General features: G+C 40.2%; 1 protein-coding gene across 1 annotated transcript in view; it reads left to right on the forward strand.

Moving 5' to 3' along the window:
* The first annotated feature begins 756 nt into the window (after positions 1–756).
* The window catches only part of SGCD (sarcoglycan delta), a 576,749-nt gene continuing 555,089 nt past the window's right edge, over positions 757–22,416 (forward strand). Inside the window, exon 1 of the mRNA XM_059174137.1 lies at positions 757–886. The gene's annotated coding sequence lies outside the window, so the exon portion shown is untranslated. The remainder of the gene's footprint in view (positions 887–22,416) is intronic.

Here is a 22,416-nt window from a genome sequence, read left to right on the forward strand (position 1 = left end):
TTCCAAGCAGACTTGTTGAGTAGTCGGTTGATAGGGGAGTCTGGAGTTCAGTGAAGTAGCCGGGCCTGGAGACCGTCTCAGAGTTGTCAGTGTATGAATAGTTTCTCAAGCCCCGGAGCTAGAAGATGCCCCCTGATGAGTGTGTGCTCAGAGAGAAGAGGCTCAGGACTGAGTCCTGGGATGCTCTCACCTTGAAACTGTGAGATAGAGAGGATCTCACAGAGGCAGGAGAGATGGAGCGGCCGGCAATGACTGGCAAGTGTGGTATCTTAAAAGTCAAGTGAGGGAACAATCTCAAGGCGGAGAACTGATGCAGGGTCCCCTTGTCTCATTTTAACCTAGACTATAGCGTTAGGAACATTGTTTGTGTTTATTAAGGATTTGCTTGATTTGCTGGTGGTAATAGACCCCAGGTAATGAACTATCATGGGAAAACCCTTTATCGTCTCCGATCTTCAGTTTCCCTAAAAGGTAAATGAGCAAATTTGGCTAATCCTGTCCTAAAAAATTTGCCAGCCGGGATATAGTGTGACTTTTTCTGCTTTTGTATGATTGCTTGAGTCTAATCAAGATTGAATCCATACCGCTCTTATTTGTTTTTATGCCAGTCAGGATGTAACGTGTCTTCTGTGTAGCATCTTCAAGCCAAATCGTCTGGAATTTCAAATCCCTGTTGAAGTTTCAGTTTAGGTTTTGTTTATGCATATCTTCTTTCTCTTGTGATTTCTGTAGACGTGGAAGAAACCTCTGTCCTCAGAAGGCAGTACTGGAACCTGTGTGGAAGTTAAGAAAACTGTCCCCTTGGTGGTGGCCTGAGGAGATTATCTCAACCCCAATGTTGCCCTGAAATTTGTATTCAAGATTCAAGAAGATTAGGACTGCTAAGGTATGGACGTTTGATTGTGAGACATGACACAGAGTTTATATTTATATATTATATATATATGTAATTTTTTTTTTTCTGAAGGCAAACACATTTAAAGGTACTTAATCATTTTAACAGCCTTTTCCTCCTCTTCATGCCTCGTTTCTCTTTCCTTTCTCCCTTCCTCCTTTGAAGGAATGATCTTAATCTCTTTTGCTACCAACTTCTGGGATATGGTGGGATGAATAAAGGTGCAGTGAGAGAAACTGAAGTCCGTCCGCATTGTCTCAATGAAGTGACCTGAGGAGAGTAAGACAAGGCATGGGGAGAGGTTTGTGCAGCCGTCTCTGAAAGAAAGAAGAGGGAACCTGAGGATACCACCCATGTAATGGGACTTCAGGTGCAGAGATGAGTAAAGAAGCCATTCTTTGGAATATGTGATTAATTCCTGTTTTCACTGTCCAGAGGACACTCGAGGCAAAGCTTTGTATTATCTCTTCAGATCTTGAGGAGGCCCTGTCTTGATGTTTCTTTTGGCTATATACTCATGTTGGGGCAGACTGAGATTGAGTAAGAAGGTTCCATTTGTTCTTTTCTGGTTGCAGTGAGAACCCACTGTGCATATCTATCCATGTACCTGCATGTGTATAAGGCCTATGCATTGTGTGTGTGTGTGTGTGTGTGTGTGTGTGTGGTGTGGTGTGTGGTGTGTGGTATGTAATCTCTCTCATCCTCTCTGGGTAGGGAAAGAGAAGGACAGATGGAAGGGGGACAGGGCGAATCCCACACAACGGCGAATCCCACAGAACGGCGTGTTGATTGTGTCTCAGGCGTTGTGATGTAAGCTTGGGGGAGAAAGTCACATGTACAGCTGATGACCAGCATCTGGAAGAGGGATTTCTGTTCTGGGAAACCAAGAGGAGCTCTATGTAAAAAGGTTTTCTGAGACTCCGTAGTAAGGAAGGGTTAAGGGTTGGACTCATTCTCAGAAACCGTGGAGTTGGGTGTGCCTGGGTGGCTCATTGGGTTAAGCATCTGCCTTTGGCTCAGGTCATGATCTCAGGGTCCTGGGATTGGGCCCCACATTGGACTCTGCTCAGCAGGAAGCCTGCTTCTCCCTCTCCCACTCCCCCTGCTTGTGTTTCCTCTCTCGCTGTCTCTCTCTCTGTCGAATAAACAAATAAAATCTTAAGAAAGAACTAGTAGAGTTGACATCTCTAGGCTCATCTCCCACACAGAACAGTGGTACTACGTGCGCCACTGGTGACGAGCCCCAGGGAAGTGTGGTTTAACAGCCTGGGACCATGTGACCTATCTACCAGAAAGTCTAGAACGGCTCCAGAAGTTCCATTGATGACTCATTTGTTGTCATTTTAATTTCCTTCGAAGAAAAATAAACCCCTCATAATCCCAAAGCTCTGGAAATTGGGAGAACAACTGTAGCTAAGGTATTGGTTGGCTCTCTTCTCGGGCACAAAGGCCTCCCCTGGGTCATCAGCCATGCAAGACAGAGGTCCAGCGCTGACGGAAATGAAATACATTATAGCCTTAGGTCTGTTTTCCCTTTATCTCTGACTTTCTCCCTGTACTTTCGTTGACGATGAAAAGACCTTCCTTTCAGGAAGAAACACATCGACTTTCTCTCTAGTTTTTGTAAACTCCTCCGAGGCCCCTGCCAAGGTGATTGAGCTCTGATGTTCACACTGCTCACGGTACTTCTGAAAAGAGTGCTGACGGACAGGTGACAACGTGACGGTGGCATTTCAAACTCCTCTTTTCCCTTTATTCGGGAGATTAAAATTTTTTTTTTCAAAGAGGGGAAAATAACCTCCTTTACAAAGGGTGCCTTTAAAGCAGTGTAAGTCTAAATAGTATTTATGAATTCATTCCTCATTAATGTGGTTTCAGAGGCTAAATAAATAATCAGGAGAAAAGAAGAGCACCCCTTTTTTGAGTCCTCACCCCAATCTCAACATTCTGTGTGAGAGACTCACAGTTGTGGTGCGGCCCTCCACTCACAAGGACTTGATCTGTTGGAAAGGAAAGCTGAAAAGCTGTTCTGTGCTTGTCCGAAAAATTGAGAGAAGCTTTGGGGTCAGGGCTGGGATTTTGAGGACTGAGTGCTTGGCTTTGATCGTGTCGATCTTTAATTCAGAATGCCTGTGTTCTGTCAGGGATACTACCTAGATGCTAACTACTTAAAACATGACTTCAGTGGAGAAAGTTTTAAAGGACATGGCCCTAAACATGTTCCTGGTTTTGAGACCAGTCAGCCCTTAAGGGGAGAAGAAAGCTTTTTCCCGTGGTTGGCGGAGGCCATAGGGAGAAGAATGTCCCCTTTGCTGGGCATGTTCCTCACTGGATTGGGCGAGATCTCGCTGTCAGGTATGCAGGTATGTGCACGCTCCTGCTCACAGACCAAAACTCAATTTCCAGGAAGGAAGGAGGAAATGAGGCAGTGTTGGGACATCAATCTACCCTAATGTTTCCTGGCTTCCATGCTCTGGTGCCTTCAGCAGATTTTTCAGATGTCTCTTCAAGTGAAGACAGTGTAAATGAGTGGCTGTGTTCGCAGACTTTAGAAAAGGCAAATCAAGCTTCTGTATGAACAGTAGAGAAGCCATTTAATTTTTTTTTTTTTTTTAAGCCAGTGCTGCTCAGAGCGTTGTCCAGAAACCTGCAGCATCAGCATCAGCTGAGCTAGTGACAGTGCATGCAGATTCTCAGGCCTTTCCCCATATTTCAAGGGACTGGAACCTCTTGAAGTGAAGTCCAGGAAGTGAAACCAGGTTTCAAAAGAAATCTTATGCCTTGCTGAAACTGGAAAACCAATGATAAATGTGGTCCCTGCTGTCTGAAAAAGGGAGTTTTTAGAAAATCTTAGATCTAAAGATGAGGACACTCTAAAAGAATGGATACACCTAAGTGCAGGAGTATACGTATATATAATCACTCACACACACACACACACACACACACACACACACGTATATACAAATAGACATATATGGCACTGAAAGGGAAAATAAAAACATTTTCAAATGCCAAATCAAAGTTACTGAGGTTTGAATCATGGCATCTGAAATAACAAAAAGTGGAAAAATAATAATTAAAAGTAATATGAGGATTGCTGCCATTCTAAGTAAATGGATCGATGGAACAGAATAGCATTCTGCATTAGACACATACGGAGAGTCAGCTGTTTCACTGAGAGCACCACATCATTTCAGTGGCATAAAAACACTACTTCAGTAAATAGTGCAACAACTGGGTATTTACTTGAAAAATAAAGAACCTAAACGCCTACCTCATCCCATACATACAAATCAATTTGAGTCCAACTGAACACTGAAACATAAAAGCTAAAACAACAAAGATAGTAGAAGAAAAATGAGAATACCTTTGTAACTTCAGAAGGCAGAGACTTTTTATAAAGGACACAAAAGCACAAGCCGTTAAGAGGGGGAAAAAATACACTGAACTTCATGAGAATTAAAAACATCTATTCAGCGAAAAACACCACTGGGAAGATAAAGAGATGCCCCACAGACCGGGAGAGAAGATTTATAACACGTATATCCGACATGTACTTGAAGAGGTGCTTGGTACAATATACAGAACGGCCAATGAACAGAAGCAATGGTATTTAACCTAACAGGCCTTCAGGGAAATGCAAATTGAAAACACAGTAAGACACGGTTACACGCCTACCAGAATGGCTAACATGGGAGGAGAGCCAACACCAAAACCTCAGAGGAGATGTGCCACTGGAACTCTCATGGAGAACTGGCAGATATGTAAAATGCTCCAAGCACTTTGAAGAATAATCTGGAAGTTTCTTCGAAAGTGACACAACTGCCTTACCTAAAAGCCAGCGCTTCTAGTCCTAGGTATTGATCCACGAGGCTTGAAAACCTTTGTCCACATGTGTTCATAGGAGGTTTTTTGCTTTTTTTTTTTTTTTTAATAATCCAGTGCTGAAAATTAGCCAGACGTCAACAGGAAAAGGGAGGAACTTGGGTACATTTGTAAAATGAACACTATTTTGCAATAAATAGGAACTTTATACAGATGAACAGAATAACACGAATGAATCTCAAAAACAGTATGATCAAAATTAGTTAAAGAACAAAAAATACTTCATGATTTCCATGAAATTGTAGAGTAGTCAGAACTTCTCGATGATGGTAGAAATAGTTCAGTGCTTGAGTCTGGTATGATGTAATCACCTGAGGAAGATACATGAGGGAAGATTCTGGAGCAACAGAAATGTTCTGCTGTATCTTGACCAGCATTTTCAAAACTGATTAAGTGGCAAAGTCACTAAGCATCTTACTGTATGTAAATAATGTCTATAAAAATGCCTAGAATGTTTTTTTTAAAAATCCCATTTATTGAGGACTTTGTCAAAAGTGCCATTTTTACTATGCATCCATTCATTTAATCCTTGGAAGCATTCTAGGGCTGGTTTGACTTTTCCTAACTGACAGACATGGAAGAGGCTGCTGAGAAACGAAAACTAGCTCCCAGTCCTATTACACTCCCAGTCCTATTACTCTGTTGCAGAACCGAATTCAAGAGGAGGTCCTTCCTTTTGTCTGGGAAACATGTCTTAACCATCATGTTATAGCTTCAGAATAAGAGTCCCTGGCTGCATTTTCATTCCAGATCAATGGAACTCCCAGCCTCCGCGTCTCTGTTTGGAGGACGGGGATGATTCTCGTGCATGCTTGATAGAATTACAGTGACAATTAAATTAAATTATACTTGTAAAGTGCTGGTATGTGCTGGTTCCTTTTAAGCCCTGGATACATGTGAAGCTGCTGGTTTTGCTTTAGAGCTCCCAGGAGCCGTGGCAGTCCTGAGCGAGAGAATTCACGTCCTAGTCTATTGTATGTGGCCTGAGTCAGTGTGCACATTTGTGTGTTCACTTAACTAACACTGAAGGCAAAATGCTATAGTTTTCTAACAACTGTGTCAGTTGCATTACAAAAATTTAGAAACACTGGGAAGAGTTGACCCTGTTGCCAAAAAAAACAAAAAACAAAAAACAAAAAAAAAAAACCCAACAGTTTAAATAATATGCAGGAAACGGTATTGAGGCAGAATTGTCATTAAATGTGCATATTACGGTTTATCTGTCTAGGGTGATTGAAAGGGCATCGGAAGCTACCTAACATGGTTAATGGATATCAGCAAGGTTAATTATCTTGGGAACATTGAAGAGCTGAATTCCTTTGTGTACTTCCCTGATTTGTGATACTGTCATATTATTTTTATGACACTTGGGCATCCGTCTTTATTTGAGCTGTGCTTTTTAAAGTCTCCATTTCCATGGTAGAACTTCAAATCCAGAGCTATTATGAATATGTGTAAGCGAACAGTGCTTTTCCTATAAAGGACAAATTAATCAGTTTATTACCAACCTGCTATGTAAGTAGAAAATCTCCATACGCCTCCAAAAGATGTTATGAAAGGGAGATTTAAAACTGCTTTTTTGTCCTTGTTTCTGATCGTCACCACTAAGTGTGGGAAGGTGGGTGGCTTAGGAGAAGAACCCTTCAGATACTGTCAGGGTGTGGGGTATCTGTGAGGGGCTGGGGGGTAGGGTTGAGGGTGTGTATGGAGGGTAGGGGTGTGTGTCTGTGGTGTAGATGTGGGTGTGTGGGGGGTGCGGTGTGTGAGCGTGCATGCAAACATGTATTTCCCCTTCTTGGTCTAGTTTTGTGCAAGCGTTGGTGTTGCTGTGGATCACTTTTGTACTTACCTATTACCTTTGGAAGTGAAATGGTGTTTTTTGTGCCTCCCAGCACGTTAGCAGAACTGTGGCTAACTTACCAAGTCTTATGACCTCTCTTCTCGTGGTTTCCTTCAGCCCTCCCTGGATTTCCCCTGAAATTCATCATGCATCAACATTTCATCTCTGGTAATAAATATCTTAGTGTCAGTCATGAAAGCATCAGCAAAACTGCTTCCTTCTGAAAGGCAAAGGATCCTGCTGGGGAATCCACAGCGTTGCTTTCTGCAGCTGGCTTTGTTTCTTTATTGAAGCCATACATGCCAACCACAATCAGGAGTCCAGGGCTGGGGCGGGGCTTGCTGCTTGATGTCCACTCCTTCAGTTCTCCATGACCTCATATGGGAAATGGGAGTTGAGATCACACAAGCCTGAGGTTATCCTAGATTTGGGCAAATGGTCACGTTTCACTTAATTCCAAATAAATTAGTAACTCCTGGTGATACAGCCACATACCCCAGGCAGGTTGGACACCTGTCTGTAAGGATCAATTTGAACATGGACCATGAAGACAGAAACACATGGAGCCAAAGACATCATAAAATTTCTACACAAAACTTGAATTTTATTTTTGTGTCAATTGTTAAACATTTTTTATTCAGTTTAAATTAAAAACAGTTAACCCATTTCTCCCACCTCCCACTGCCAGCCTCTTGCCATCACCAATCTGTTCTCTCTGAGCTTGTTTTATTTTTTTGCTTTTTATTTCTTAAGTGAGATCAAAGTGTTTATCTTTCTATGTTTCACTCATTTTCACTTGGTATAATGCCTTCAATCTCTGGCCACCTTGTTGCAAATGACAAGATTTCATTCTTTTATAGGCTGAAGGATGTTCCCTGGTATATATATACCTCAGCTTTTTTATTTGTTCATCCATTGTAGCCATTTAGGCTGCTTCTCGATCTTGTCTGTGGTAAATAATGCTGCAAAGAACATGGGGGTGCCTGGATCTGTTCACATTAGCACTTTTGTTTTCTTCAGATAAACTCAGAAGTAGAATTTCTGGATCATATGGTGGTTTTATTTTGAATGTTTTTGAGCAACCTGCATACTGTTTTCCATTGAGTTTGCATGAGTTTGCATTCCCACCAACAGTGCCTGAGGGTTCACATCCCAACACTTGTTATTTCTTATCTTTTTTGGTACTAGATATTCTGACAGGGGTGAGGTGACTTCTCACTTTGGATTTGAGTTTCATTTCCCTTACGATTAGTGATGTTGCGGGTGTTTTCATGTCCTAGTTGGCCATCTGTAGGTCTTCTTTGGAAGAATGGGTATTCAGGTCTTCTGCCCAATTTTTAAATCAGATTTTGTTGCTGCTGTTGTCGGAGTTTTTTTGTTTTTTGTTTGTTTTGTTTTGTTTTTTAATCTACTTTGAATTTTAACCCCTTATCCATTATGTGATCTGCAGTGATTTTTCTCCCATTCAGTCTGTTGCCTTGTTATTTTGTGGATGGTTTCTTTTGCTAAGCAGAAGCTTTTTAATTTGATGCAGTCCCACTTGTTTGTTGGTGCTTTTGTTGTATTTGTTCTTGGTGTCATGTTTGAAAAATCATCACCAACACCTATGTCAAGGTGTCCATGGAGTGGCCATCATAAAATCTGGGGCCCTAGACCTGTGCACAAGCTCCTTCCTGGGAGCTCCTGGAAAGCTGGCGCGAGACTGGAGAGTGTCAAGATGGCATCACAGCCTACGTTCCTTGAGACCAGCCCCATTAGGCCACTTGGTTGTGCCAAACGTGAAGCCTGCTTCTCTGTCTGAAGCTCCCAGACAAGCAAAGTGACCTCCTTCACAGAAAGACTTAAAGGTCATGGCTTGGCTCCCTGCCTGTCTGTGTAGTACCCTGGGAGTGGTAGCCTGCTGAGAACCATCTTGCCAATTACCTCAGTCCTGTGAGACCCGGGAAGGCAGATTCCTCTGTCCCTCAAACCAGGGAATCAAAAGGAGTCTCCTGGGTGCTAGCTACAAAAAGCAGGCCCCAGAGGTATGTCAATCTCCCCTTCCATAGAGGTGTCCTGGAATACAACAGGAAGAGCATGAAGACTGTGTTCACCGTCTGAAGTCTGTGGAAGCATTCCAGTCAGCCCCTCGATGTGTGTTCAGTGAGAAGCCTACCCCTCAGGCTGTAGTCATGGTGAGCAGTAGACCTCTGCAGAAAGACCAGCTGCTGGGTCTGTTGCCTCTTGCTGTGTGCTCTTAAGGAGGTAGCTGTTCATGAGTTCTTTCTCTGTTGGTTACAGTCCTGTGGGACCTACAAGCCCAAGTCCCACTGGCCATGAGCCATGCCATGCAGAGGGGTCCCCTGGCAGCCGTCACAAAAATTGAGGCACCAGAGAAGTATGAGCTCCTTTTTGGGTCACATCAATGATAGTTTCATGTGATCAGGAACACAAGTTCCCCTGGCCTCTGGTGCTAGGGGATCTACTCCCTGAGCAGCAGCCACTGAAATTGGAGTACTAGTTGCACATAATAAAGGCATCCTGTCAGGTGCCTGAGCACAGCAAAGGGAGAGCATGAGGATAGACACCTGGCAGTCACAATCCACAGGGAGTGTTCTCGCAGGCTCCCAGGTGTGTGTGTTAAGTTAGAGATCTGCCCCTCAAGCCAAGGTTGGAGTATAAGTAGGTGAACTTCCTTCATTTGAAGTATGGGTACCATCAGCTAGCTCTGAGCTGAGCCCTGGGACAGGTGAGTTGGAGCCCATAGGCCCTTTGAGAGATGTTTCTCAGACGCTGATGTCTTAAGAATCGTTAGATAAGAGTCTTGTGGATTTCAAAATGAGATATTTGGGAGGGCTTATTTCTTAAGTATATATCATATATATATGATTTTATGTATTTATTTGAGAGAGAGAGAAAGCTTAAGCAGGGAGAGGGGGAGAGGGAAGAACAGACTCTGTCCTGAGCAGGGAGCCTGATATGGGGCTCGATCCCAGAACCTCAGAATGGACTTGGGCTGAAGGCAGATGCCTAACCAATTGAGCCACCCAGGCACCCCCTCAAGTACATGTCTTAAGACCTGGTGTGCATGATGTGATTTGAATCCTTTGTTCCTCCGGGCAAAGCTCTGAGTTTTGAGTTCCCTTCTAGTTGTGGACCACCCTTCCAGGTAGAAGGTTTACAGTCAGACAGTGCCCTAGCCTCTCTTACTGGCCTTGATGTAGTTTTCTTCTCATTTGCCTCATGTGTGTTCATCACACCACCAGCCTTTAGCAATTTTGAGAAAAATTGTTCTATATGTAATGTAGACTCCGTGGGTTGGTGGCAGGAGGTAAGTTCAGGATCTTCCTGTGTCCCCATGGTGAATGGTATTTCTACTTGTTGGGTTTTTGTGCTTATTGTATACCATGGGATGTTAGAACACCATTCAGAAAGGCTTCTTTGGGATAGGGTCTAATTTTTTCTCTTATTCTAGAGGTTTTTTGGTTTTTGTTTTTCTCTACCTCAAGTAGTGGCTCTTAAGAGGCTATCCCATTCTATACATGGGGAAATTGAGGAACAGAGATATTGATTTCTGAAAACCACCCTGGTAGAATGAGAAACTTTGATCTTCGGGTTAGGCCCTCAAAATGCAGGTAATGGGCCCTGCTCCATTCACAGAGTGTTTTACCCTGCCCTGAAGCATACCAACTACTGGAAAGCTGCTGCCATGGTCTTTGATTCTGCTTCCAACGTGGTAGCACCTTTTTGCCTGTCTGTTTTGTTTCTAATTCAAAGAGCGCCCATTTTAGGAATCATCTCCGTTTGACAGTTTCTGAAGTAAAAGATGTGTTTCTCCCCTTGAGCATGATGTTTTGGAGTCTGTTTGTTTATCTGGGCTGAATTTTACCCAAGGCCTTTGAAACTAACGAAATCTGAGCTGTGGCTGTGTTCAAAATCTTGTACAGATTGAGGTCTTATTTGCCAGGTTAAAACAGAGGATGCAACACCAGCACTCCCACTGACAATGACAATGACAATGACAGTGACAAAAAGGCCATTTTAACTTTTCCTGCAACTGGACACGCTGTTTTTATAACTATGCAAATAGAGCCTAGGTTAAAAATCTATGAACTGTAAATTCCTATCTACAAAAGATCATTTCAGAAAGACTTTCTTTCCAACTTGCTTATTCTTCCCCTTTGCCACTGAAGCCATCACCACTTTGCCATTTCTTCTTCATGATAATGTTTTTGAAATGTTCACACCAGCATTTTTCTTCACCTTTAGCGTGAGTTGCAGAGTGGTTGGATGCCCATCCTATATATCTGTTGTGAGGATCAAATGGGAATAATTGAGAAAACTACCTTGAAAATCACCCCTGAAGAGCTGTCTGAAGACCTCACTGTCCAACACACAGTCTTCCTGTTCCATTTGGTCTGTACTGCAGCTCCGTCTGCTGTCCTCCCTCTTCCTGTAACCCCAGCCTTTGCACACATTTGAAGTGACCTTCTCCATTTTTCCAGAAATAGGCCATGCCCTTTTAAATCATCACTCCTTTGTACCTGCTGGTCCTTTTGCCCAGAGTCACCAATTGCTACTCCCGGACCCAAAAAAACAAAAACAAAAACAAAACAATACAAAAAAACCCAAAACTAAAAAACTGAAAAACTCACATTTTGAGATCCAATTCACTGAAAGCCTTCTGGGACTCCCCTGAGCTATGTGTCACTTCTTCCCTTTGACTTCATGGCATTTTTTTCAAACCTTCGTTGTAACTACTAGGATGAAGAGAGGTCAGTATAATTGTGTTTAGAAGTTACTCTCCTTCTAGTTCCCAGCTCTTCTTGGAAAGTAGTTGGTAGTCAACAGACATTGGAACTGAGAGGGTGCTTAAATATATTGTAGAATGGATTCAGTTTAAAAATAGGTCAGTTCCTTATGGTTTATTGGTTCTTTTTAGATTTCTAACTTTTGGTTGTTTTCTATTTTTGTTTTGGCTTCTGTCTGCTTCTCCAGATTTTCCTATCTATATAATCTATTCTAGAAGTTTTCTTTATATTTTATTTTCTTTTATTATACTTTATTTTAGAGAGTGTGCATATGGCAGATGGGGAGACAGGAGGGTCAGAGGGAGTGGGGGGAGAGAATTTCAAGTAGGCTCCATGCTGGCATGAAGCCCAACGCAGGGCTTGATCTCAAGACCCTGAGATCATGACCTGAGCTGAAATGAAGAGTCAGACACTTACCCAACTGAGCCACTCAGGCACCCTTAGAGGTCTTCTATTCTTATTTTCTTTCTTTCTTCTTCTTTTTTTTTTTTTTTAAAGATTTTATTTATTTATTTGACAGAGAGAAATCACAAGTAGGCAGAGAGGCAGGCAGAGAGAGAGGAGGAAGCAGGCTCCCTGCTGAGCAGAGACCCTGATGTGGGACTCGATCCCAGGACCCTGAGATCATGACCTGAGCCGAAGGTAGCGGCTTAACCCACTGAGCCACCCAGGCACCCCTCTTATTTTCTTTCTAACTACACTATCTATTCTTGTTATCTGTCTCACACAGCACTGTGCTTTACAGCCTTTATTAAGTCTTCTACTGACTACAGGACTGGGGCCCATCTTACAGGCTCTAAATTACCCCCTTTCCTGTGCCCTGTGCAGACATCACTCTTTAATCCTAGCTCAGGAGCTCTAGAATCCTCCCCAACACATCACTCCAGAAAACAGCTGATTGTAGCATGGAAATGAAAACCTAGTTGCCATTCTGGGCTGGAAGATTTCCTTTCCAGAGAGCTTCCAGTTATTCTTTCCAACAGGTCAGGACCTGTTTTCTTACAGAGTAAATACATTTAGGTACCCCTTACCTTCCCTGTATCCAAAGTATAACTCCTTCCTGAGAGGTTATGGGTCTTGTGTTAGGATCTTGGAAAGATTTAAGAAGCTATCCATTTGATCAATTAGACTTGGGAACCCAAGAATCACTTGTGCAAACATTTTACTACATATGGGATGTCTGAAGAGCTATGTCTATGGTTTGAATTTGATATAAATCAATGTTAATGTCCTTGGAAATTAATCAGGTTAAAAAAACTTATTCTTTTAACAGAGTATTTTCAATATTTTAGACTTCTGAAGGCTTGATTTAGTTGCATAGCCCTTTTGATTGTGTTTTGTGACAGGTGACATCTTATCTGCAAATAATGTTTTGATGTCATTATTGTTGGTCTAATAATATAGGAGAGTCTGATGAAAAATTGATATACAGCCATAATAAAGCTGATAAAAGCTCCCTTCTCCAGAAACAGAAATTTAATCCATTCATTGTGGCCACTAATTTTCTGGTACCTTTCTTCAATCACATGACATTCTATCAGTCTCTACAGTGAAACCACAGAATTTCTTCTTCCAATATGATGACCACATGTAAAAATGCATGGTCCATATATAATCTCAGGGTGTATTTGGATCCACTTCATCCATGGGTTAAAAATTAAGAAGTCTTCCTATAGTGACATAAAAGGCATTTGTACCCTAGTTTTAATGAGTTTGTGGCTTTATTCTTATTTCTCTTTGGGAGATACAGGACACAGATAAAATAGGAAGAGAGGCCAAGGTTCCATATTAAGCAAGTATGTGACCTATAGGAGAGATTATAAATGTAGAAAACAACCAGAAATAGTCTTTGGCATTTAATGATATTCATGGCATTGATCTCTGACCTTTTACTTGAAGCTGTGAGATTGAACTCAAGCAAATGTTTCTGCTTCCCTCTGTATAGTTTTTGGTCAAACCTCAACTGGTAGAAAGGATGGGAAAAGGGATAAACTGTAAGTAGGACTTCAAAATATCTTTGGAAGATGTATAAAGGAAATGTCATTTTTTGATACATAAAACCTAGTTCGGTAAAGACATCAGAGGACACCCCTCAGTAGATGATCTAAAATTGGGAAATATGACAAAGTATGAGCCTAAAGGAGGAAAGAAGAAAAGAGAATGGATTAATTAAAAAATCTGCCTGTGGTGTGAATGATTCACCTCTTTTCCATTGCCTCTCATTAATAAAGCTGATAAGATCCTTCTGCCCTTAGCCAAAACAAATTGGAAGGATCTTTTCTGAAGACACTGAGTGAGCTTCCAGAGGGACGATGTAGTGCTTAGCTGTTTAGTTGGATGGATGTCCTCCTAAGAAGATCCTTTGCCTTGCCTTTCAAGGTCATCCCAAGCCCGAGATTAGTTTCCTGCCTGTCCATCTTTGAGGAAAGTCAACCAGTGCTGCACCTCTGTCACACTGGCAGAATGGCCAGCCAGGTAGCTATCCGAGTCCTAGGTAGAACCTTGTGGTGATACCTGAATATAAAAGACTGCTTTATAGTAGGTACCATTAACTTAGCTCAATTCAATTATATATGATTGATAAAAATATTGAGAAACATAGTTTAAGTCTCTGTTCTTCTACTCAATAAGAGCATGTTCTACACTGATAGTGAGATAGAGCACATATTTGTTAACTTATTAGGTCCCCATTCTTTCATGCTTTCCAAGGTGACCATCTCACTGTATTGAATATAACTTGGCTATATGAAGGTACTGGTACTGGTGAGAAATAATAGAGAACAATCTGAAGATGTTCAGTGTAATAATAGATTAAAAATATATAAGGCAATTATTGTGTTGAGCTTGATTTCTTCTCTAGAGCAAGATCTTTGTGATATATCTATTGTGAAATACTGGACATATTTCTACTAGTGTTTCAAGGGTCATTTTGACTGTACATGAATTTTGCATCAAATATGGGTCATTCTATTTTCTAATCCTTCTGTAGGAGGACCACACTCTAAAACAGCAGAGGGAATCTCATCTCTAATAAAATAGTTACCGCAATCTCCCTATTCCTTTTTTTAAAATCAATTTTCCTGAGATAACCTATTATAAGTGTATAGTTTGAATTTTGCAAACATACATACTTCTGTAACTATAGACATGATCAAGATGAGGAACATTTCCACCACTAGAAAGTTTCCTTAGTCCTGATGTTTTTCTCCTCATGATTTTTTGAGGAAAGAGTGATCTTTACCTTTTAACTTATAAATGGCCATCCATGATATATTCTGTTGTCTCTCGCTTCTTTCATTCAGAATGATGGTTTGGGGAAATATCCATGTTTTTGTGTGTATTATTAGATTGTTCACTATTATTTCTCACCAGTACCCTTGAATGAATATATCATATTTTGTTCTTTTTTTATTTTTATTTTATTTATTTTTATATTTTTTTGGTGCATGTCTGGGCTGATTCCAGTCTGGTAATATTAAAGAATCATGCTCTTAGGAACATTTGGGAACAAATCTTTGTGTGGATATAAGTTTTAATTTCTTAGGGTCAATATCAAGGAGTGGAATTGCTGAGTCATGGGATAGGTGTATATTTATTTTCAAAAGGAATCACCAAATTGTTCTCCAATGTTTTTCATTCCTACTTTATATCCTCACAAGAGATATGTAAGATCCATATCTCTGGTAAGAATTTTGCTAACCTTGCTAATTTTAACTATTTTAGTCAATATGAAATGGTATCTTTTAAACTTGCATTTCTGTGCTGAGTAATAATGAAAAGCACTTCAGGTTTTATTTATTGGTCATTTGTATCTCTTTTGTGAAGAGTTTGTTCAAGTCTTTCACCCAGTTTTTAACTGCATTGTCTTTTTCATTATTTAGTTATAGGAATGATTTAAATGTTTTGGATATAAGTTCTGTGTCTTTTGTATCCTACAGATAGGTTCTTCTAGTTTGTTACCTGACTTTTCATTTTCTTCGTGGTGTTTTCTGAAGGGCAGGAGTTTTAAATTTTGATGAAGTGTCTTTTTATTCACATTTTCATTTTAGGGTTTGTGCTGTTTGAGTCCTACCTGTGAAATCTTTGCCTGAGATAAAATCACAAAGATATTCTTCTGTACTTTCTTCTAGAAGTTCTATGGCTCTAGCTTTTACATTTAGTTCTGTGGAATGAATTTTTGCATTTTGGTTATTTCTAGCTTCATTTCCCATCATTTCCCATGGTAACTTACACATTCATCCATAGCTGGCTAGTTTCTCCTGGTCAAACAAAGGCTGTCCTTCTCTAACAGGTTTGTTACTGTGCTCGCCCTCCTTCTGACTTCTGCACCTCTTTTTGAGTATGAAATCATTCTCTGGAGTTTCTTTTAGATTCCTTTGAATCTACAGCTCTTCGGTGAAGATCTTTAAAGAAAGGTATCCACTGGGTTTATCTGGCTAGTTTATATAATTGTGGCAGGAGTGACATTTATTCATGTTTTTCTACATCAAAACTGTAAGTGAAACATTCATTTTCCTATTATTAAACAATAAAAAAAGAATCACACCGATGAAGAAAACCACTTGCATAGCAGACATCATGAAGGAAAGCAAGGATTACTAAAATGTATAACCAATGCAAAAATAGATAATGTGAGGGACAAAGGAGTATATTTTAAAACATTCTTATCAGTATCCTTAAAAATAGTAAAAGGTAATCCATATTGAAGAGTAGTTAAGAAACAGAATAAGAGGGGTCCCTCGGTGGCTCAGGGGTTAGAGCCTCTGCCTTTGGCTCGGGTTATGGTTCCCAGGGCTTGGGATTGAGCCCTGTATCTGGTTCTCTGCTTGGCAGGGGGCCTGCTTCCCTCTCTCTTTCTCTGCCTGCCTCTCTGCCTACTTGTGATCTCTGTCTGTCAAATAAATAAAATCTTTAAAAAAACCCACAGAATAAGAGATATCTCTTGTATTTAGTTGTTTTTTTTTTTTTAATTAATGAAAGGGTTATGAAATAAAGTATAGATCTAGGTCATAGCATATTTAGTGGAAATAAAGAGTCAAGTATAGTAGATAAATCCCATTGTAAGTTCTCCAGAGATAACAGATATGGGAGGTGGGTATATTTGATTATCAAAGAAATTTTAAAATATTATTCAAGGGATTCAATAGGTTGAATTTACATGTCACAAACCAAGTGACCTAAATAGGAATTAAGCACAAGTTCCTACTGTATAAGATTCCATTTTCAAAATTCTAGGACTAAAAGAATTTTAAAAGCTTTGGATGTGAAAGAGAAAAAAAAAAACCTTATACAAAAAGAAATTATTTTTGAACTGGTATCAAACTTTCTATCAATAACATTAGAGTCAAGAAGACATTATACAATTTCTGAGGGAAGAGTATTTTGAGTCTAGAATTCAGTTCTGAGCCTGACTATAAGTGAGAACAAGATAAAGGTGTTTAAATACATCAGGATAACTAGACCTCTCATGTACCCTTTCTGAATATATTCTTCTGAACTGACAATGAAATTTAATATTTCTTAATGATACCAAGAAATGGGGAAACAAGAAAAAAAAGCCCCTTCCAAAATTGAAAGCTAAGGTATACAGCAAGTGTAGAAAGTGTGTGGTTAAAATTAGAGAAATCAGGACCTCTAAGAAGGATATCTTCAAGAAGAAAATTGGAGCACATGATCATAATCAGTTTTGCCAAAGAACCAAGTGATGTGATATGAGAAAGTATGTGTGTCTTCTCTAAAGAAATCAGACTGAACAAGAACAGTAGCAAAAACCACATGAAGAAATTGTGGTCCAAATAAGAAGCATAAAAACAACAAAGAATCCAGTTGTTTGGGGGTACAACATTTAATTCAGAGCAATAAATGGCATTTTAGTATATTCCCTGGTTCTCCAGTGGACAATTTGTATCATCATAATAAACTCTTTTCTAACTTTAGTATCATCTTTTAGAGCAAACATACAAGTAAGTAAACCAAATCTTATAAGGCTTCCTCCACCCCCCTGCCTTTTTTTTGGGGGGGGGGGTTGTTATTATTTGAGAGAGAGAGCAAGAAAAGAGAGAGTATACAAGCTGGAAGAGAGGCCGAAGGAGAGGGCCAAGCTGCTCCCCACTGAGCAGGGAACTGGATAACAGGACTCAGTCCTAGGACTCCAGGATCATGACCCCAGCTAAAGGCAGACACCCTACTGGCTGAGCCACCCAGGAGCCTCAAAATGTTACAAACCTTGACAGTGAAAGTAAGAGCAAGGTTGAAAGATGACAGTAGATAGGGAGGCAAGGGAAAGAGAGATTAAAGGGAATGTGGTAACATGGAGCTCTTTAACAAAAGGGGAAGATGAGATATTTTTTCCTTCAAGGTTAATGAAACATGACAAAGTTTAGATGTATTACTTCAGTTACAAGTAAAGCCATAGAATAATAATAAAAAAAAAAAAAAAACTGGGGGAGGGAGGAATAAGCTAAATCCTTATATTTCAGAGTTATAATAAAATACGTGATATCATAAAAAGGTAAATTATGAGAAAGGAAAAGAAGCCTAAAAAGGAGTGTGGGATAACTATGAGTGACATACTGAAGCCTCTAGATATGGTTGACTTGCTTCTGGGAAGCCCAGGCTGGGAGAGTGAGGCAGTCAGCTGTTGTGTATCAGCATACATACATTTTCCTCTGTATTTATGTTCTTTTGGGGAAAAATTAAATAGAAGTAATTCACTCTGACTTTCAGGTAGATGTTTACTGATCCTTAAAGACTGACTTTGTCAAAGTATAATATTCATAAAGTATAAACATGACTCTTATCCCAATAGGTAATGAATATATGTCAAATGTTTTATTCAACTCCTTAATAAATGTGAATAAAGGAAGATAGAAAAGCTGCATCAAAGAGCATTTTAAAGAGCAAGGAGCAGAGAGTCTGTAGTGTACCGTTAAAGGTGTGTGGAAAGAGATTTGATCAGAGACAAAAGAGTCCTATAGAGAAATAAAACTGTAGCCTTGGAATAACCTTTTCTATAGGTCTTAAGGTATGCTAACAAGTAGCTTCTCAAAGTCTGACGTTTAGTGAACTAGTAAATAGCAAAGTCAAACACTGGTGAAGTCTCCTAGAGGGTTAAATAATCCTTAGGTAAGTTTGTTGAACAGTGTCTAGGTCTACCTTTGCAAGTAGATATTTTATGCTCTTGATTGCCAAGTTTTAGACAGTGTTTGTTTCTGAAAGCGCTCAAATACTCCCATGAAATTTTCCCTCACCCTCTTAACATCTGATTTCTTCTCTCCTAGTCTGTTCCCATAGCATCTCTCTATTACAACAAATGGTGACTTTTAAAAATTGTTAGTTTTTTCTTGCTTGCTTCATTCCCCCACTAGAAAGCAAGCTTTCTGCGCACAAGCCTTCTACATAGTAGATTCTTAAGATATTGGTTGAATTAATGGTTGCTTTAAAAAAAATATTGGCTGGTTTTATAACACAGAGACAGGAAATTAGAGATAAGAACATAGGAAGAGAAAGATCAGTAAATAAATAGCCAGAAGGGGAAAACTTAAATCTACAAAATCTGTTGATGTGGCAGTTTGCAAGTTGTCCAATAAATAGCTGGGAGAAACTTTGTTTTTTTAATGCAGTTACATTCAGATATTCGAGAAATAGAATTCAGATAGACATACTCTCAGGTTAAATGCCTTATTAAAGCCTCTTGTCTTTCTTAGATCTTTCATAAACTTTGCATCTTCATGCCTGTCTTTCTTAGGTCTTTCATAAACTTTGCATCTTCATGCCAAACATACCCCTGAATGAAACAAAAGAGAAGATTTCACGGAGAAAAGGCCCTCCCATTTATTTCATACTTGGTGTTAGGAAATGGAGGCTGCTGGCACTTTCTGGTACTTTCTGAAAATCCATAATCGTAAGGTTTTTGTTGTTGTTGTTGTTTCCCCCTGCTGCTAGAATGGCCTCTTTCCCACACAGACCATATGCAAACATTGGCTAGTCTTGTTTCAAAGCATATTGGGCTTTCTAGCCAGCCTCCAGAGTCTAAAGGTTCTACCCACTCAGGAGAAGTGGTGTGGTCTTATTAGCCGTTGGGCCTCCGTATTTGTGTCTGTCTAACTAGGAGGTGGTTTCTACCCCACAAATCCAGGGTCTGTATTTGAAGCGTCTTAGAATTGCCTGTTGCTACAACTGGACCATGGTCTTTCAAGTTAAGCTTGCAGTGTACTTTGATAAATGAACCGTGCCATGATTTGGATGTTACCGTTCAGATGATCTGTTGCTTGGTCCTTGGATAAAGCATTTCAGCTTCCCTCAGGATGCCAGAGTCCGGGATGGCTCTTGGGTACCCCTCTCGGTCTTGGGTAGCCTCCTGATGAACGGCTTGCCAATTTAGTCCTTGCAGCACACACTTTTTAATTTCTGCCTATCTTGAGTCTGATCACTATCTGGTTCTGCTCTGGAGGTCAAGTACTATGGTTTCAATACAGAAGCCAGAAATGAGGGGGTGTGGTAAGGCGGGGAGCTTGGGAAATGGGAGGCCAGTGCCCTGCCTGAGAGAGACTAGCGCTCCTCCGCTCCAGCTGGATGTTGGGGATACCCAAGTGAGCCTGTGGTTTCCAAGGCTGTGTTAGGAGATGCTGGAAATTCAGATTTTTCACATGCAATTGTTAATTTTCAGAATGGTTCATGGACAAAACGAGATGTATTAGCAGGCTCCGTTCACGTAGGAATGAGCTTACCCCCAAGCCTGGGCCTTGACACTTCTAGATTCCTACCTAATTGGTCTTGCAACCATCCCTGTCCTCTCCTCTGTTCTCCACACTGCAGCTAGAATCTTCTTTTTAAAAGGCAGACCTAATTGTGTCTTGTCTTTGTTTAACACCCTTTGGTGGCTTCCATTAAGAGCTGGGGTAAAGGCCAAAGTCCTTATCATGGTTTGTGGGGCCCTCTGCGGTCTTCGGGGTTCTACCCCATCCACATGGCACCTCATTCTTTCCATCCCCTCTCGGTGACTTCTGGTTCATCTAAACCAGCACACCAGCACCTCCAGCTTTTGCCAGTGCTAGCCTGCCATGAGGGATGCTTCTCTACCCTTCTAGAACTGTTCTTTTTGGACACATTTTGGACACCTTTTGAGGCTCAGCTTATGCTCTAAGGGACCTTCATTAACTCCCTTCATGAGGCTGGTTCCATTTCCTTTATATACATCCAGCATGACCTGATTGCCCTCCATCATCATGTCCATAGAACCCTAAATTATCATCATAATTTTGGGACATAGTATCGTTTCTTTAATGGACAAGATGATGTTTGTCTTGTTCGTGCTTTATCTTCGGTACCTAGTACAATGTCATATCTACAGTGTAGAGTTTGTCAAATGGGCATTGATGTGGCATTAAATTAACATTGCCTGTGGTAAGCATGGGATACTGTGAGGGTGTTGGATTTTCTAAAAGGGGGAAGATGATCTTCAGCCTGGTGGTTTCTTGGAGTCTGGTAAAATCTCTGATTTTGAGAGAAGAGGCAATTCTATGTAATGATTTTGCTGTTTCTGGTGACAAACTTATTTTCCTTTTGGAAATATAGGTCTTTAATTTTTCTTTCTTTCTTTAGATTTCTTTTGTGGCCTCATGAAGACTGGAAGGGCTCTCAAGAACTCAAATCTATTGTCTAATTTCATGTAGGCCAGTGGATGAAAACTTCTGTACCTCTCGGGCTCTTAACATAACTGGCATAGAAAAATATGATGCCGTCAGTAGGTAAACATTTCTTGAAAAGAAAAACATAAAACAGTTCATTACTTGCATTTAAACTGAGAACAGGGAAGAGCATAAACCATTCAGGCGCACAATAATATGAACAGAGACGCATCAAGGGCAGCCAGTGGGGGAAGGTGATAAACAGAAGGGGAGCCAGAGAGAAGCTGGGAGGCAGATACAAGAAATTCTTTAATTTGTCTGTTTTTTTTTTTTTTTTTTAATCTATTTGCTCCCACAAGTGACATAGAACATAGAAGATGAAGGGCTGAACTTCTGACCGCATCAAATGCTGTTTACTGACAATATCATGGGATAGAGAAGGGAGCTAAAGAGGAGATAGCCTAAATGCACATGATAGTTCCCTGAAATGCAGGTGACAAGTCTCAACTGGTATGTGCTGTGTGTGTATAAAATACACATAAGCTTTCCAAGACTTCGTCTTTAAAAAATGTAAAATATCTGTAATAATTTTAGCAGTATATTGATCCATGATTCCCCTCTTGTATAATTCACCTGTTTCTGATATAATAAATCCTGATTACATGTTGAAATGGTAAATTTTTTTATATCTCAAGTTAAAATACATCAAAACTCATTTTACCTTTTTTTTTTTACATTTTAATATGGCTGTTGAAAAATTTGAAGTAAGGTGTCCCTCATGATCTATTTCTGTTTGACAGCACTGACTTAAATAATGGCTTATGGTATATGATTTGTTGAAGAAAATGCAATAAAAGTACCCTTTGACCAGTTAATACATACCTTGTTCAAAACTAGAAATTTCACGGGTCTGCTGCACCTCTTGTATTATTTACCAAAATATGTCAGGAGATGTCTCTTTCTCTCTCTCAGACAGTTAGAAAATGATCTTGGTGCGTTTCGATTAGCAAAACAGGGGGAAAAATGCTATAATCTCTTTTTTTCCAAAGATGACAAACTCTCTGGGTATAAACACAACTTGATACGTATTTGTCAGTTAATTTTTCATAGCTAAGTTGCTATATTATCTTGTTCAAATATTTCAGTGTATCAGTAGCTCTGCCCGTGTATACCTTTATATTGGCTCTATGAACTGAAATGTTTCATTTTGCCACAAAGTCCTACTAAAATAACTGTTGCAGGCATTGTCATAGTGAGGTGAATCAAAATTAATTTTTTCTTTCTGGCAAAAGTAGGGCATTTGTTCCTTGTAGACTGAATCGGAATCTAGGCTATGATGGGGGGGGGTTGTTTTGTTTTGTTTTATTTTGTTTT

This window comes from Mustela lutreola, chromosome 5 (genome assembly GCF_030435805.1).
Source record: "Mustela lutreola isolate mMusLut2 chromosome 5, mMusLut2.pri, whole genome shotgun sequence".
Classification (NCBI taxonomy): domain Eukaryota; kingdom Metazoa; phylum Chordata; class Mammalia; order Carnivora; family Mustelidae; genus Mustela; species Mustela lutreola.